Genomic DNA, 13,729 nt, shown 5'->3' on the forward strand with positions numbered 1-13,729 from the left:
TTTTTTTTAAGTGTTTAGAAGCTGCACTTTAAAAAAATAAAAAGACATTTACTGGTTCCTTTTTTACTATTATTTCAAAAAATCATCACGGCAAAACCATTCAAGCTATCCAAAATTCATTCACACCAGGGGCGATTCTAAGATTTTGATTTTAGGGGGGCTCAGCCCCCAATAAGGGTATGATTAAAAAATATTATTTGACTATTAGGGTAGGGTTGTATACTACTAACCTTATTGCAATCCACTATTCCATTGTATTCCCTGTATTTCATATATGGGAGTAGGAGTACTGACTGAGCCATATATAACACTGTAAAAAAAACTAATACAGTTTTTTAGATGTGACCAGTCACTGGAAAATTTTGAATTGGGAATGTAGATTTATTTATTTTTTTTACAATAAAGACTAACTGATTCAGTATTAGGACATTCATGTTTATCCTTTGATGATACCACTGCTTTTTCTTATGAAATGTACGTGGAAATCGGCAGAATATTAAAACAACATAAGGGTTCAATGACTGCAATGAATCTTGGGAACACAGTGGTATTGTGTGTGTGTGTGTGTGTGTGTGTGTCAGGCTGTCTGTTCTATTCTCACCTGACTGTTGCTCATTTGCAGACCTACTCCTGCACAACAAAAAAATGTTGTATATCCATCTACAATGAAATATAAATTATTATATTTTTTTATTATTATTATTATTATTATTATTATAAATTTTTAGCTTTTTAGCCTTTATAATCAACAATACGGTTGGTTATACATCAAGTCAGCCCCTGAAAATGTATTTCATTTCAAATCATTTAACTAACCAGCTAATATTCATTAAGAATATAGACAAAACATGTATTAATGTAATTGTCTATTGGCAATATGTTTAATCTGTTCTATATTTATTTCAATTTATTAAAAATAACACAATTATCAATTTGCCACTTCTATAACTCAATTACTTAAAAAAAAAAAAAAATCACAGATCCCTTTACTCTTACTCTAATATATGTATCATGATACACTAATGATTCATTATTACTTAATACAAAATTATATTTAATAATAGAAAACAAAATATCTCCACATGATGTTTCTCTCTCTGTGCCATTTAGTGCTTTCAGACAATGATGTGTGTCGTTAATAATTTATTTTGCATGGCTGCATAATGTAATGCCGAAATACACAATAATATGTTTTCAATTTTAAAAAGTAAATTAAAATAAATCATGATCGTTTTCTAAAGTATGTTTTCATGGGTGTTAATCGCTTCATTTTTGTTGGAAGAAAAAACAACTGTCACACTGTGATAAAGGCTGAAGGTGAACGCAGCGAAGACGTACTGGTATTGGATGCGAGAACACACACACGCACACACACACACGCACGCACACACACACCTTGTACTCTCTGATGTTCGCTCTGCTCGGCGCCACTGTGGATTGAAAAACGCGCTGAATCCATGCAGACTCAGATCAGGGGAGGAGCCGGAACTTGATGCAGCTTGCCACCGTTTCAAATGAGTTTTTAAAGGGGACTGAAGCGATCACTAATTAATTAATCAAATAATTTTTTAGGGGGGCTGGGCATAAGTTTAGGGGGGCTGAAGCGACGCCCCTGATTCACACCTATTCTGTAAGATTAATTCTTTAAACAGTGGTAAAAGAGGATGTGGTGCTGAACCTTCAAGAGTCACTCAAAACGTTATCTGTCCATAAAGCCTATAAAGAATTATTCTTAATATACAGTTCAAAATACTTCAGCTTGTTATTCTAATTAAGTGAGGGTCATTTTATCAGTAAAATATATACAATTCATTTTTTTGAAAGATTTCTATGAATGATTTAAATCATACTCGTTTCTACAATAATTATTTAAAAGTTATCCTATAGCTCCCTCTGGTGGCCATTATAGGTACTAAGAATTGCAAGCTTGATTTATAAGTTATGATAGTTTAAATTTTATGCTGGCTCTTGAAAGTGATAAAGCTATGAAACTTACTGTGCTTCCTTCAAATGATGACTTCTACGTATATAAAAAATTATGAATAGTTGGAATTAAACATTTCAAAGATATAGTAAAATGACTATTGTATTTTTTTATGTTACTTTAATAAATCGCTATGGCCACACCATTTAAGGTATCCTAAACCCATTCGCAATTTAACATCTTCAGTATATGGCTTCATGTTAAAACAGTTTGGTGTGAACTACTTGTGTCTTCTTGGAGGAGAATTAATTCATTTACAGGCTGAGTTTATCATAAATCCACAATAACATTTCTGAGTTCTGTATCAATCTGTGTTGTTGTTTGTTTATTTTTATTTTATTTATTTTTCATAGGAAGATAACTGACACTTTACTCTCCTTTTTAATAAATGTGCTTATAAACCAAGAACAAGCTATTTATAGCTGTATTTATAAACTGCTTACTACTGACTATTAATATTGGGACAAGGCTTTATAAAGAATGAACTGACTATTTACTAATGAGTGCAGTCATTATAAAGTGTTATCAATGCATTTGCTAATGTTAACAAATTAGACATTATTTTACAGTGTTATCAAATCCCTTAAATGATTTGTAAGTGTTTTGTAATGATTTTATTGACCTACAAGCATTTGTGAAAGTTCTGCTTGCATTACAGCTTAGTCTTGATCTGTGAGCTGAACAGATTTACTGTTACATCCATGAGATTATGTAAATTCAAATAAATATCATGTCACAGGATGTCAGAGGTCAGTATCAAATTAATTTGAAATTATTATTTGCAGCACAAATAAGGTTTTTTAGGATTTTTAAAAATCCCTAAAACTGTCAAAAAAGGATAAGGCCTAAGATTTCTATGTGAGTGGCTAAATTTATTTGTTTTTATAACTATAATGCATAAACTATAAAATTATACAAAATGTATAAAAAAGTACAACAGTTATTCTTTTCCAATGTTTTTCATTTATTTAAACTTTTTTTTTTTTTTTTTTTTTTGGATTTACATTTTAAAAAATTAGCCTACGGCAATCATTCTAAACATCTTGAATAAAACCTGTTAATATTTATTATAGACCACTGTAACTGTGTATAATCTAACAAACAAGTTTATTATGAAAATAAAAGTGTACACCAGATAAATTGGACGATAAAGAAATTGCTAACAATAGTATAATAGAGCATGTTTTAGGTTTTTAGGCGTTTAGATGCCGAAATGGACAAATCAAATGTAAAATAAAATGTAATTGATTTAATTAAATATAGATTAAGTCTTGTTAGAGCAAAATAATAAATAAATACGTACACATATTAAAAAAGCAGCCAAGATGAATGAGTTTATTTTTTTATATAGATTAAAATTGAAGACAGAAGCAGCTGGTATATGCGGTCACTTAATATTCAAATCCAGTAGATCCACTTCAGATTTATTTCTCAACAGTTTATGTTCACGTGGCTGTTTTCGTTTATATTCGCCAAGCAATTATGTATTTTGAAATAATCTTGTCCGTGATGTGTTCGTTCTTACGACGAAAGGCAGAATCCTGCAGCTCGAGAGATATGTTATTCTGCCAGTCGCGCTTTCAAGTAGTCTTGCACACTTAAACGGGTCACAAACACCTGCATTTAGCTCTTGTGTTATAATGGGTGTATTGTGTGCATTTATGGCAATATTTTATTTGAAAAAGCTCTTAAACAAGAATAAATTCGTTTGTTTTGAACTTGTGACACTGTAAGCGCTGATCGGAGGCGGTGATTTCAGATAGGCAGCCGCGAATATTTCATTTTCACACAAACAGTTCAAAAACATCTGAATTTAGCTCTTGGTGTGTTCTAATTGGTGAATTGTGTGATATCGCTTTAATATTTTATTTGTTAAAGCTATAAAACAAAAATAAACTCGTTTTTCTGAGCTCGTCATTCCACACGCTCCTGCTCAGAGCATGATTCATCTCTCGTGTTTCTCACGTATCACTGACCACACATCAATTATTAATGAGCCCTGACCCGGTAATAATCATATATGTTGGTTTAGGTTGTCAGTGTGAATTAAATCCAAGTATTATTTTGTATTTTAACCGATTTAAAAATGAAACTAAAAGAGAGTCTCCTCCCTTTCAGTCGAATTTCCCTTTAAGGAATTGAACCTGTAGGGGCGCATTTTCTCTCAGACAATGTAAGTCTCAGCACATAATACTCAAACAGAGGGACAGAGTGAGATGAGATGTCTGACAGTTTTTTAATTTTCTGTTATCCATACAGTGTTGTAAAGTCGTGAAACTATCCATATTTACTCAGAATGACTTTTTTTTTGTATGAAAAAAGGTTTTGAAGTGTTTGGAATTTAAAAATGCAGGACAATTAATAATTCCATTTTTACTGTCATTTAAAAAAATCACCACGACAAAACCGTTCAAGCTATCCAAAATCCTTTGGCAATTTAAGTTGTTTAAAATGTTTTGGCATCATGTAGACAAAGTTTGGTGTGTATAGTGTTACTCTCCTCTGAGCAGTATGCATTAATTCACAGCTAAATGTAAAAAAAAATCCACATTCAAATCAAAATAGCTGACTTCCTGTTGATCGTAGCTGATGACTGTGAATTAGAAAGTTGTCCGTCTTGATAAGAAAAATTTTTGTACCGAGTTTGGTGTCTGTAGCTAAAACTAACCCCCCCACTTTTGACAAAAGGTGGCGCTATAGAGTGCCTCTTCCACGCCCTCTTATGAACTTTTGCCAGTGTCTAGTTATCATAAATACTGATATGTGTTCTGAATTTCATGAAATTCTAAGTATGTTATATGCCTTAAAATCACCTGAGAAGTATTCAAGTTTGACATGTTGCCACGGCAACAATATTTTTAGATATCAATATCCCCCCAGCAGATTTATATCGGCTGTGTTTTAACATTATTCTGATGAAGTTTGAAGCAAATCGAGTAAAAATAAGATGCTGAATACAAAGCATTTTGAAAATGACACACTTCCTGCTGCCAGTTGGTGGCGCTATAACTTTGACTCCTAATAGTCACATATATGCGATCGACATCATACAATGAATAATCTGATGAAGTTTGATTAAAATCAGGAAATGTATGTGGATGGTATTAGACACTTCCTGTTTCTCATTTCTCGCCATAATTTCAACGCCTCGCCACGAGCAAACCGTTTGAGATATCAAAAATCCCCTGGCAATTTTTCATCCCCATTGTCTTGAGATCATGTTGACCGAGTTTGGCGGCAATCGAGTAAAAAACCTATGACAAGTATTTCAAATTCCAGAGCATATGCTTTTTACATAACTCTAAATAGCTGACTTCCTGTTGGGCGGAGCCTATAACATGCAATACGCAAGTTGTTCGGCACGATGAGATCTAAATGTGTACTGAGTTTCATATTAATATGTGCAAGTATGTGTGAGCTATACATCAACATTTATGACTGTGTTCCAGGGGGCGCTGTAGAGCCCCTGTGCCACGCCCAGGTCCCAGCCTCTGCAGGCTCCTTAAGGCCACAGATTCCAAAGTGTGCGCAAACTTTCAAGAGTTTTTGAGTATGTTAAGGACCCCAAAAGCCCCCACAACTTTGACGACAAATATGAATAATAAACCCCAAATAGCCAACTTCCTGTTGGGCGGAGCCTATGATATGCAATTCGAAAGTTGTTTGTATTGATGAGTTCTATATGTGTACCGAGTTTTGTGCGTCTACGTGCAAGTATGTATGATATATGGCCCTCAGCATTCCAGGGGGCGCTGTAGAGCCCCTGTGCCACGCCCGTGTATCAGTCTCTGCCCGGCCCTAATGGCCGCAGGTTCCAATGTGTGTGCCAATTTTCAAGACTTTTTAAGCATGTTAAGGGCCCCAAAAGCCCCCGAAACCTTGAAGAAAAATAATAATAATAAATAATAATAATAATAATAATAATAATAACAAATAATCCTAAGGAAAACAATAGGGCTCTCGCCCTCCAGGCTTGAGCCCTAATAAAAAACAAAGCAGATACAAGAGGGTCCTCGCACCTCGGTGCTCGGGCCCTAATAATAATAATAATTAAAGCTGCAAGCAGCGATGAACGGGCCCTCGCACCCGGGCTCACCGCCATCGTGTGGCTTTAGTAAAAAGGTGAACGTTGAGAAATATTAATTTAATGTCCTAAATATAAGTGGAATATATCAAAGTATATCCCATATATGTGCCAATCTTACCGTTGCCAGCAGGTGGCGCTATCATTATAATGGAATATTGGCCTTCAGAGGTGTTCAGGCCAGGACTCTTATCAAACATGTGAAGTTTGGGGAAGATTGAACATTTTATGCTTGAGTTACAACAACTTCTCTTGCTGTGGCAAGACATCAAATTTTGTCATGGCGCCATGGAAACGCCCTTTAACAAAAACTCAAGATCTCCAAAAGTTAACATTGCACAGGCCTTTAGATTAGACTGACCACAAAATATATGTTAATCTCAAAATAATTATAGGAGTAGTTTGTTGCAGCGTAAAACATGTCACTTCCTGTTGCCAATAGGTGGCGCTATGACTATAGCTGAATGTGGGCATGTAGATCTGTTAAGGGCAGAAGTTTTATCTGACATGTGAAGTTTGGGGCAGATTGGACATTGTATGTCTGAGTTACAGCAACTTCCTTTTTCATGGCGAAACATCGAAATTTGTCAGGCCACCATGGACACGCCCTTTAACGAAATCTAAAGATCTTCGCAATTTAACATCACAAAGGGCTTAAGATTACACTGACCAGGTTTGGTGTTGATCTGAATAAATCTCTAGGAGGAGTTCGTTAAAGTACAACCCCTGAAAATGGCAAAAACAACGCCAATTTTGCAGAGAAAATTCTAAATAAACGACTTCCTGTTGGGAATCGGATTTCGTATCAAGAGACTTTTTTGTAGGTATTGGTGTGTTACATGTGTATACCAATTTTTGTACATGTACGTGAAACATAGCTTGAGGCGCACTCTGTTGAAAGTGTATAGGTGGCGCTATCGATCCATTTTGCCACACCTGATGGAATTTTGGCCTTCAGATGTGTTCAGGCCAGGACTCTTATCACACATGTGCAGTTTGGGGAAGATCGGACATTTTATGCCTGAGTTATAACATCTTTTATTCCCATGGCGAGACATCGAACTTCGTGACGGCGCCATGGACACGCCTTTTAACGAAAACTCAAGATCTTCACAACTTAACATCGCACAGGCCTTTAGATTAGACTGACCACAAAAAATACATTGATGTCATAAAATTTCTAGGAGTAGTTCATCGCAGTGTAAAATATGTCACTTCCTGTTGCCAGTAGGTGGCGCTATGACTATAACTGAATATGGGCATGTCAATCTGTTCAGGTCAGGAGTCTCATCAAACATGTGAAGTTTGGGGCAGATTGGTCATTGTATGTCTGAGTTATAACAACTTCCTGTTTCATGGCGAATCATCGAAATTCGCCAGGCCGCCACGGACACGCCCATTAATGAAAACTCAAAAGCTTCGCAATTTAACATCGCAAAGGCCTTCAGATTAGGCATACCAAATTTGGTGTTGATCTGAATGAATCTCTAGGAGGAATTCGTTAAAATACAACGCATGGAAATGACAAAAATGACACAAAATTTGCTCATAATATTAGTAATAACCGACTTCCTGTTGGGTTTCAGATTTTGCTCCAAGAGACTTTTTTGTAGGTATTGGAGAGTTACATGTGTATACCGATTTTCATACATGTACATGAAACGTAGCTCGAGGCGCACACCGTTGAACGTGTATAGGTGGCGCTGTTGAGCCATTTTGCCACACCCACTTCTGAAACCCATATCAGACGTAAATTTTCGCCAGTTCTGAGGTGTGTGCAAAGTTTCATGACTTTTCGAGCATGTTTAGGCCCTCAAAAATGCGATTCATTTTGGAGAAGAAGAATAATAATAATAATAATAATAATAATAATTAAAGCTGCAAGCAGCGATGAACGGGCCCTCGCACCTGGGCTCACCGCCATCGTGTTGCTTTAGTAAAAAGGTGAACGTTGAGAAATATGCATTTAATGTCCTTAATATAAGTGGAATATATCAAAGTATATCCCACATATGTGCCAATCTTACCGTTGCCAGCAGGTGGCGCTATCATTATAATGGAATATTGGCCTTTAGATGTGTTCAGGCCAGGACTCTTATCAAACATTTGAAGTTTGGGGAAGATTGAACATTTTATGCTTGAGTTACAACAACTTCTCTTGCTGTGGCAAGACATCAAATTTTGTCATGGCGCCATGGAAAGGCGCTTTAACAAAAACTCAAGATCTCCAAAAGTTAACATTGCACAGGCCTTTAGATTAGACTGACCACAAAATATATGTTAATCTCAAAAAAATTATAGGAGTAGTTTTTCGCAGCGTAAAACATGTCACTTCCTGTTGCCAATAGGTGGCGCTATGACTATAACTGAATGTGGGCATGTAGATCTGTTAAGGGCAGACGTTTTATCTAACATGTGAAGTTTGGGGCAGATTGGACATTGTATGTCTGAGTTAAAGCAACTTCCTTTTTCATGGCGAAACATCGAAATTTGTCAGGCCACCATGGACACGCCCTTTAACGAAATCTAAAGATCTTCGCAATTTAACATCGCAAAGGGCTTAAGATTACACTGACCAGGTTTGGTGTTGATCTGAATAAATCTCTAGGAGGAGTTCGTTAAAGTACAACCCCTGAAAATGGCAAAAACAACGCAAATTTTGCAGAGAAAATTCTAAATAACCGACTTCCTGTTGGGATTCGGATTTCGTACCAAGAGACTTTTTTGTAGGTATTGGTGTGTTACATGTGTATACCGATTTTTGTACATGTACGTGAAACATAGCTCGAGGCGCACTCTGTTGAAAGTGTATAGGTGGCGCTATCGAGCCATTTTGCCACACCTGATGGAATTTTGGCCTTCAGATGTGTTCAGGCCAGGACTCTTATCACACATGTGAAGTTTGGGGAAGATCAGACATTTTATGCCTGAGTTATAACATCTTTTATTCCCATGGCGAGACATCAAACTTCGTGACGGCGCCATGGACACGCCTTTTAACGAAAACTCAAGATCTTCACAATTTAACATCGCACAGGCCTTTAGATTAGACTGACCACAAAAAAAAAATTGATGTCATAAAATTTCTAGGAGTAGTTCATCGCAGTGTAAAATATGTCACTTCCTGTTGCCAATAGGTGGCGCTATGACTATAACTGAATATGGGCATGTCAATCTGTTCATGTTAGGAGACTCATCAAACATGTGAAGTTTGGGGCAGATTGGTCATTGTATGTCTGAGTTATAGCAACTTCCTGTTTCATGGCGAATCATCGAAATTCGCCAGGCCGCCACGGACACACCCATTAACGAAAACTCAAAAGCTTCGCAATTTAACATCGCAAAGGCCTTCAGATTAGGCATACCAAATTTGGTGTTGATCTGAATGAATCTCTAAGAGGAGTTCGTTAAAATACAACGCATGGAAATGACAAAAATGACACAAAATTTGCTCATAATATTAGTAATAACCGACTTCCTGTTGGGTTTCGGATTTTGCTCCAAGAGACTTTTTTGTAGGTATTGGAGAGTTACATGTTTATACCGATTTTCATACATGTACATGAAACGTAGCTCGAGGCGCACACCGTTGAACGTGTATAGGTGGCGCTGTTGAGCCATTTTGCCACACCCACTTCTGAAACCCATATCAGACGTAAATTTTCGCCAGTTCTGAGGTGTGTGCAAAGTTTCATGACTTTTCGAGCATGTTTAGGCCCTCAAAAATGCGATTCATTTTGGAGAAGAAGAATAATAATAATAATAATAATAATAATAATAATTAAAGCTGCAAGCAGCGATGAACGGGCCCTCGCACCCGGGCTCACCGCCATCGTGTTGCTTTAGTAAAAAGGTGAACGTTGAGAAATATGCATTTAATGTCCTAAATATATGTGCCAATCTTACCGTTGCCAGCAGGTGGCGCTATCATTATAATGGAATATTGGCCTTCAGATGTGTTCAGGCCAGGACTCTTATCGAACATGTGAAGTTTGGGGAAGATTGAACATTTTATGCTTGAGTTACAACAACTTCTCTTGCTGTGGCAAGACATCAAATTTTGTCATTGCGCCATGGAAACGCCCTCTAACAAAAACTCAAGATCTCCAAAAGTTAACATTGCACAGGCCTTTAGATTAGACTGACCACAAAATATATGTTAATCTCAAAAAAATTATAGGAGTAGTTTGTCGCAGCGTAAAACATGTCACTTCCTGTTGCCAATAGGTGGCGCTATGACTATAACTGAATGTGGGCATGTAGATCTGTTAAGGGCAGAAGTTTTATCTAACATGTGAAGTTTGGGGCAGATTGGACATTGTATGTCTGAGTTACAGCAACTTCCTTTTTCATGGCGAAACATCGAAATTTGTCAGGCCACCATGGACACGCCCTTTAACGAAATCTAAAGATCTTCGCAATTTAACATCGCAAAGAGCTTAAGATTACACTGACCAGGTTTGGTGTTGATCTGAATAAATCTCTAGGAGGAGTTCGTTAAAGTATAACCCCTGAAAATGACCAAAACAACGCCAATTTTGCAGAGAAAATTCTAAATAACCGACTTCCTGTTGGGATTCGGATTTCGTACCAAGAGACTTTTTTGTAGGTATTGGTGTGTTACATGTGTATACCGATTTTTGTACATGTACGTGAAACATAGCTCGAGGCGCACTCTGTTGAAAGTGTATAGGTGGCGCTATCGAGCCATTTTGCCACACCTGATGGAATTTTGGCCTTCAGATGTGTTCAGGCCAGGACTCTTATCACACATGTGAAGTTTGGGGAAGATCGGACATTTTATGCCTGAGTTATAACATCTTTTATTCCTATGGCGAGACATCGAACTTCGTGACGGCGCCATGGACACGCCTTTTAACGAAAACTCAAGATCTTCACAACTTAACATCGCACAGGGCTTTAGATTAGACTGACCACAAAAAAAAACATTGATGTCATAAAATTTCTAGGAGTAGTTCATCGCAGTGTAAAATATTTCACTTCCTGTTGCCAATAGGTGGCGCTATGACTATAACTGAATATGGGCATGTCAATCTGTTCAGGTCAGGAGTCTCATCAAACATGTGAAGTTTGGGGCAGATTGGTCATTGTATGTCTGAGTTATAGCAACTTCCTGTTTCATGGCGAATCATCGAAATTCGCCAGGCCGCCAAGGACACGCCCATTAACGAAAACTCAAAAGCTTCGCAATTTAACATCGCAAAGGCCTTCAGATTAGGCATACCAAATTTGGTGTTGATCTGAATAAATCTCTAGGAGGAGTTCGTTAAAATACAACGCATGGAAATGACAAAAATGACACAAAATTTGCTCATAATATTAGTAATAACCGACTTCCTGTTGGGTTTCGGATTTTGCTCCAAGAGACTTTTTTGTAGGTATTGGAGAGTTACATGTGTATACCGATTTTCATACATGTACATGAAACGTAGCTCGAGGCGCACACCGTTGAACGTGTATAGGTGGCGCTGTTGAGCCATTTTGCCACACCCACTTCTGAAACCCATATCAGACGTAAATTTTCGCCAGTTCTGAGGTGTGTGCAAAGTTTCATGACTTTTCGAGCATGTTTAGGCCCTCAAAAATGCGATTCATTTTGGAGAAGAAGAATAATAATAATAATTAAAGCTGCAAGCAGCGATGAACGGGCCCTCGCACCCGGGCTCACCGCCATCGTGTGGCTTTAGTAAAAAGGTGAACGTTGAGAAATATGCATTTAAACTCATAAATATAAGTGCAATATATCACAGTTTATTCCATATGTGTGCCAATCTTCCTTTTGCCAGCAGGTGGCGCTATCGTTATAATGGAATATTGGCCTTCAGATGTGTTCAAGCCAGGACCCTTATCACACATGTGAAATTTGGGCAAGATCGGACATTTTATGCCTGAGTTATAACATCTTTTATTCCCATGGCGAGACATCGAACTTCGTCATGGCGACATGGACATGCCTTTTAACAAAAACTCAAGATCTTCACAACTAAACATCACACAGGTCTTTAGATTAGACTGACCACAAAAAAAGACATTGATGTCATAAAATTTCTAGGAGTAGTTTGTCACAGTGTAAAATATGTCACTTCCAGTTGCCAATAGGTGGCGCTATGACTATAACTGAATATTGGCATGTAGATCTGTTCAGGTGTAGAGTCTTATCAAAAATGTGAAGTTTGGGGCGGATTGGACATTGTATGTGTGAGTTATAGCACCATCATTTTTCATGGCGAATCATCGAAATTTGTCAGGCCGCCATGGACACGCCCTTTAACGAAACCTCAATTCCTTCGCAATTTAACATGGCAAAGGGCTTTAGATTACACTGACCAAGTTTGGTGTTGATCTGAATAAATCTCTAGGAGGAGATCGTTAAAATACAACCCCTGAAAATGACAAAAACAACACCAATTTTGCAGGGAAAATTAAAAATAACCGACTTCCTGTTGGGATTCGGGTTTCGTACCAAGAGACTTTTTTGTAGCTATTGGTGTGTTACATATGTTTACCGATTTTCGTACATGTATATGACATGTAGCTCGAGGCGCACTCCATTGAAAATGTATAGGTGGCGCTATCGAGCCATTTTGCCACACCCAATGGAATATTAGCCTCCAGATGTGTTCAGGTCAGTACTCTTATCAAACATTTGAAGTTTGGGCAAGATCTGATATTTTATGACTGAGTTACAACAACTTCTACTCCCATGGCGAGACATCGAACTTTGACATGGCGCCATGGACACGCCCTTTAACGAAAACTCAAGATCTTCTCAATTTAACATCGTACAGGCCTTTAGATTAGACTGACGACAAAAAAGACATTGATGTCAAAAATTTCTAGGAGTAGTTTGTCGCAGCGTAAAATATGTCACTTCCTGTTGCCAATAGGTGGCGCTATGACTATAACTGAATATGGTCATGTCAAACCGTTCAGGACAGGAGTCTCATCAAACATTTGAAGTTTGGGGCAGATTGGTCATTGTATGTCTGAGTTATAGCAACTTCCTGTTTCATGGCGAATCATCGAAATTCGCCAGGCCGCCACACACAGGCCCTTCAACGAAAACTCAAAAGCTTCGCAATTTAACATCGCAAAGGCCTTTAGATTAGGCATACCAAATTTGGTGTTGATCTGAATTAATCTCTAGGAGGAGTTCGTTAAAATACAACGCATGGAATTGACAAAAATGACAAAAAATTTGCTCATAATATTAGAAATAACCGACTTCCTGTTGGGTTTCGGATTTTGCTCCAAGAGACTTTTTTGTAGGTATTGGAGAGTTACATGTGTATACCGATTTTCATACATGTACATGAAACGTAGCTCGAGGCGCACACCGTTGATCGTGTATAGGTGGCGCTGTTGAGCCATTTTGCCACACCCACTTCTGAAACCCATATCAGACGTAAATTTTCGCCAGTTCTGAGGTGTGTGCAAAGTTTCATGACTTTTCGAGCATGTTTAGGCCCTCAAAAATGCGATTCATCTTAGAGAAGAATAATAATAATAATAATAATAATAAACGGAGCAATTCCAAGAGGGTCCTCACACCATCGGTGCTCGGGCCCTAAATATAGCTGCAAGCAGCGATGGCGGGCTCAAGCCACCAATGCCATAACCCCCCCGTGGCATCAGGTAAA

General features: G+C 37.6%; 1 protein-coding gene and 1 long non-coding RNA gene across 5 annotated transcripts in view; one reads left to right on the forward strand and one right to left on the reverse strand.

The window, feature by feature from the left end:
• fam171b (family with sequence similarity 171 member B) overlaps positions 1 to 13,729 on the reverse strand; it is a 95,315-nt gene that overhangs the window by 55,200 nt on the left and 26,386 nt on the right. The gene's annotated exons all lie outside the window — the stretch shown is intronic.
• Positions 6,133 to 13,729, forward strand: part of LOC128016213 (uncharacterized) — a 28,576-nt gene continuing 20,979 nt past the window's right edge. For all 4 annotated transcript variants that reach the window (XR_008184092.1, XR_008184089.1, XR_008184091.1 and 1 more), the window contains exon 1: positions 6,133 to 6,510. This is a non-coding gene — a long non-coding RNA (uncharacterized LOC128016213). The remainder of the gene's footprint in view (positions 6,511 to 13,729) is intronic.

The sequence above is a fragment of the Carassius gibelio genome, chromosome A6 (genome assembly GCF_023724105.1).
Source record: "Carassius gibelio isolate Cgi1373 ecotype wild population from Czech Republic chromosome A6, carGib1.2-hapl.c, whole genome shotgun sequence".
In the NCBI taxonomy this organism is placed as follows: domain Eukaryota; kingdom Metazoa; phylum Chordata; class Actinopteri; order Cypriniformes; family Cyprinidae; genus Carassius; species Carassius gibelio.